A 5368-nucleotide genomic window follows, 5' to 3' on the forward strand; every position below is an offset into this window, starting at 1 on the left:
TCTATTTGCCATGAAGTGATGGGACTGGATGCCATGATCTTAGTTTTCTGAATGTTGAGCTTTAAGCCAACTTTTTCACTCTCCTCTTTCACTTTCATCAAGAGGCTTTTTAGTTCCTCTTCACTTTCTGCCATAAGGGTGGTGTCATCTGCATATCTGAGGTTATTGATATTTCTCCCGGCAATCTTGATTCCAGCTTGTGTTTCTTCCAGTCCAGCATTTCTCATGATGTCCTCTGCATAGAAGTTAAATAAGCAGGGTGACAATATACAGCCTTGACGTACTCCTTTTCCTATTTGGAACCAGTCTGTTGTTCCATGTCCAGTTCTAACTGTTGCTTCCTGACCTGCATACAGATTTCTCAAGAGGCAGGTCAGGTGGTCTGGTATTCCCATCTCTTTCAGAATTTTCCACAGTTTATTGAGATCCACACAGTCAAAGGCTTTGGCATAGTCAATAAAGCAGAAACAGATGTTTTTCTGGAACGCTCTTGCTTTTTCAATGATCCAGCAGATGTTGGCAATTTGATCTCTGGTTCCTCTGCCTTTTCTAAAACCAGCTTGAACATCAGGAAGTTCACTGTTCACGTATTGCTGAAGCCTGGCTTGGAGAATTTTGAGCATTACTTTACTAGCATGTGAGATGAGTGCAATTGTGGGGTAGTTTGAGCATTCTTTGGCATTGCCTTTCTTTGGGATTGGAATGAAAACTGACCTTTTCCAGTCCTGTGGCCACTGCTGAGTTTTCCAAATTTGCTGGCATATTGAGTGCAGCACTTTCACAGCATCATCTTTCAGGATTTGAAATAGCTCCACTGGAATTCCATCACCTCCACTAGCTTTGTTCGTAGTGATGCTTTCTAAGGCCCACTTGACTTCACATTCCAGGATGTCTGGCTCTAGATGAGTGATCACACCATCGTGATTATCTTGGTTGTGAAGATCTTTTTTGCACAGTTCTTCTGTGTATTCTTGCCTCCTCTTCTTAATATCTTCTGCTTCTGTTAGGTCCAGACCATTTCTGTCCTTTATCGAGCCCATCTTTGCATGAAATGTTCCCTTGGTATCTCTAATTTTCTTGAAGAGATCTCTAGTCTTTCCCATTCTGTTGTTTTCCTCTATTTCTTTGCATTGATCGCTGAAGAAGGCTTTCTTATCTCTTCTTGCTATTCTTTGGAACTCTGCATTCAGGTGCTTATATCTTTCCTTTTCTCCTTTGCTTCTCTTCTTTTCACACCTATTTTTAAGGCTTCATGAGACAACCATTTTGCCTTTTCGCATTTCTTTTCCATGGGGATGGTCTTGATCCCTGTCTCCTGTACAATGTCACGAACCTCAGTCCATAGTTCATCAGGCACTCTATCAGATCTAGGCCCTGAAATCTATTTCTCACTTCCACTGTATAATCATAAGGGATTTGATTTAGGTCATACCCAAATGGTCTAGTGGTTTTCTCTACTTTCTTCAATTTAAGTCTGAATTTGGCAATAAGGAGTTCATGATCTGAGCCACAGTCAGTTCCTGGTCTTGTTTTTGTTGACTGTATAGAGCTTCTCCATCTTTGGCTGCAAAAAATATAATCAATCTGATTTCGGTGAGGACCATCTGGTGATGTCCATGTGTAGAGTCTTCTCTTGTGTTGTTGGAAGAGGGTGTTTGCTATGACCAGTGCATTTTCTTGGCAAAACTCTATTAGTCTTTGCCCTGCTTCATTCCATATTCCAAGGCCAAATTTGCCTGTTACTCCAGGTGTTTCCTGACTTCTTACTTTTGCATTCCAGTCCCCTATAATGAAAAGGACATCTTTTTTGGGTGTTAGTTCTACACGGTCTTGTAGGTCTTCATAGAACCGTTCACCTTCAGCTTCTTCAGCATTACTGGTTGGGGCATAGGCCTGAACAGTCTAATCACACTAGGACCACAGCCTTGTCTCACTCAGTGTAACCAAGCCATGCCTGCGGGGCAACCCAAGACGGGCGGGTCATGGTGGAGAGGTCTGACAGAATGTGGTCCACTGGAGAAGGGAATGGCAAACCACTTTAATTCTTGCCTTGAGAACCCCATAAGAGGCTTAGGGTTAAGATAAGGGAGGTTCCTGTTAGGAGAGACTGACTCAGGGGAAACCAGGTGTTGTTCTGATGGGCAGGGCCTGCTCAGTACATCTCTAATCCAATTTTCTGTTGATGGGCGGGGCTATGTTCCGTCCCTGTTGTTTGACCTGAGACCAAACTATGGTGGAGTTAAGGTGAACCCTTAAGATGGCAGCGTAGAAGGAGTTACGTATCTTCTCCTGCGAGAATTCCACAATTACAACTCAGTGCTGAACAGCCAGTTCTAACTGTGGAAGCAACAGTTAGAACTGGACATGGAACAACAGACAGGTTCCAAATAGGGAAAGGAGTATGTCAAGGGTGTATATTGTCACCCTGCCTATTTAACTTCTATGCAGAGTACATCATGAGAAAGGCTTGGCTGGATGAATCACAAGCTGGAATCAAGATTTTCGGGAGAAATATCAATAACCTCAGTTATTGATTCCCTTACGGCAGAAAGTGAAGGAGAACTAAAGAGCCTTTTGATGAAAGTGAAAGAGGAGAGTGAAAATTTTGGCTTAAAACTCAACATTCAGAAAACTAAGAATGGCATCTGGTCCCATCACTTCACGGCAAATAGACGGGGAAACAACGGAAACAGTGATAGGCTTTATTTTGGGGGGCTCCAAAATCACCTTAGATGGAGACTGCAGCCATGAAATTAAATGACACTTGCTCCTTGGAAAAAAAGTTATGACCAAGCTAGACATCATATTAAAAAGCAGACACATTATTTTGCTGACAAAGGTCCATCTAATCAAAGATATGGTTTTCCCAGTGGTCATGTATGGATGTGAGAATTGGACTATAAAGAAAGCTGAGCGCCGAAGAATTGATGCTTTTGAACTGTGGTGTTGGAGAAGACTCTTGAGAGTCCCTTGGGCTGCAAGGAGATCCAACCAGTCCATCCTAAGGAAAACCAGTCCTGAATATTCATTGGAAGGACTGAGGCTGAAGCTGAAACTCCAATACTTTGGCCACCAGATGCAAAGAACTGACTCATTGGAAAAGCCCCTGATGCTGGGAAAGATTGAGGGCAAGAGGAGAAGGGGACGACAGAGGATGAAATGGTTGGATGGCATCACAGACTCAACAGACATGAGTTTGGGTAAACTCTGGGTGTTGGTGATGGACAGGGAGGCCTGGCCTGCTGCAATCCATGGGGTCGCACAGAGTCAGACACGACTGAGCGACTGAGCTGAAGTGCTGAACAACCATCAACAGGAGAATGTTGGATCCCAGCAAAAAAAGATACCCCACATCCACGGGCAAAGGAGAAGCCCCAGCAAGATGATAGGAGGATGAAATCTCATTTAGAATCAAACCCCACATCCGCCAGAGATGCTCGGAGGACTCAAACAAAACCTTATGCGCACCAGGACCCAGAGACCCCAGAGACTGAGCCAGAACTGTGTTTGAGTGTCTCCTGCAGAAGTACAGGTCATCAGTGGCCTGCCACAGGGGCAGGGGCTCCGGGTGCAGGAGCCCTGGGCCAGAAAGCCTGTGGCATAAGCCTCTTGCAGGGGGTCACCATTAACCCACCACAGAGCCACCGAGCAGACGACCCACAAACTGCAGAACAATTATGCCAAAGAAATTCTCGTACTGTTAAGAAAGTTCTAGGACCCACAACAGATTTCCCAACCTGGGAATCTGGCAGAGGACTCAGAACACCCAAGGAATGTGACTTTAGAGGCCAGTGGGATTTGATTACAGAACTTACACAGGACTCGGGAAACAGTCTCTTGGAGGGCACAAACAAGCCCTTGTGCACACCAGGACCCGGGAGGAAGAGGCCGTGACCCCACAGGAGACGGACCCAGACTTACCTGTGTGTGTCCAGCAGGCCCCAGCGGAGCTGTGGGTGTGCGCTGGCCTGCTGCAGGGTCGGGGCCCTGAGTGCAGCCGTGCATGCCTGGGACCTTCTGAAGGAGGTCACCATTCGTTTTCAGAGTAAGCAGTAAAGTGGGGTGGCTCGCTAGACGGCTGGGACAGTCGGGGTCCCTGCTGCAGCCTCAGTCAGCGTGTGTGAGTGAGGTGGGAAGTCTGGCTCTCACGTCCTGGCTTCCCCCACCCCCAGGGGCTCACTCCAGAGCCGTAGCCAGATGCTGTCACGTGGAGCTCAGGACCCTCGGGGAATGAAAACAGAAGCTGCGAGCCCTCCTTAAAGCCTGGAAGTAGCGTGGCATCTCTCTTTCTGGCAGTTCAAGCAAGTCAAGGGGCCGGACCCATTCAATAAGAGGTGATGGAATCCACCTGCTGTCGGGAGCACCAGTGAGAGTGGGAAGGGGTGAGAGGAGTTGCTGGGAGACGCTGTTCAGACAAAAGTTAAGCTGCAGGAGAGCCTGCTGGGGAGGCTTCTCGGAGGACAGGCTCAGGGGGATGAGCTCTGCATCGATCATGCTTTTTATTTTCCGTATCTTTGATGCTTTGACATCTTGAGGGCTTTGCTGGCTGGGGAGAGACTGCCCCTCCCAGGCTGGCTAATTCCTAGAGACAGCAAACAACTCACCTGCCAACACAGCTTTCACATGCACACCAACCGGTCCAGAGCCCACACCCCAACCACCTCCTTTCATTGCACACCAGGCCACTCACCCAGGGCCAGGTACTGGACAACAGTGGATCCCTGAAATTATTCACTACCCAATCCTCAGCTTGCGGAAACTTGCCCACCTCCCTCCTGCCCACTGAAAACACAGGCAAGGCTCTGGCCGAGCTCTCGTCCTTCCTCCTGCTCACAGCTGCTGGTGCTTCCCCAGGTGGCCCTGCATTGAGCGGCTTGCCCCTCTTGGGAAGTGTAAGCTTTGAATTCTTCTTTCAAGGCAGTCGGCTCTGTGTCTGTCACCTTACCATAGCTGATTACAACATATCCTAGGTTCATGTTCGGATATAGGCCAGGAAATGAAAATTGGAGGGAAGCCTTATGCGGATTCTGAAGTCAGAATTCCAGCACCAGTGGTACTGGAGAGAGAGTGACGGAGTGAGTCAGGCGCTGAAATCACCAAAGAATAAGGGGAGGTGGGCCTCGATGCTGAAAGTAACAGTAACAGTGCTAGGGGTGGGGGATGAAATATTACTCTGAGAAGATGCGAGTTAAAGCTGGAAGTTAGGAGGGTGAAAGGGCAAATGGTCTGGAGGCAGTCATAAAGAGCCAGGAGTTCACCCCACTTGCAGGCCCAGAGGTAGAGGCATTGTTTGAAAATAAGCATTTATACTTTAGAGCTGCCAGGAGAAGCCTGGGTTCTGAGAACGAGAAGAAAGGAATGTTTAGAG

This window comes from Oryx dammah, unplaced genomic scaffold (assembly GCF_014754425.2).
Source record: "Oryx dammah isolate SB20612 unplaced genomic scaffold, SCBI_Odam_1.1 HiC_scaffold_25, whole genome shotgun sequence".
Classification (NCBI taxonomy): domain Eukaryota; kingdom Metazoa; phylum Chordata; class Mammalia; order Artiodactyla; family Bovidae; genus Oryx; species Oryx dammah.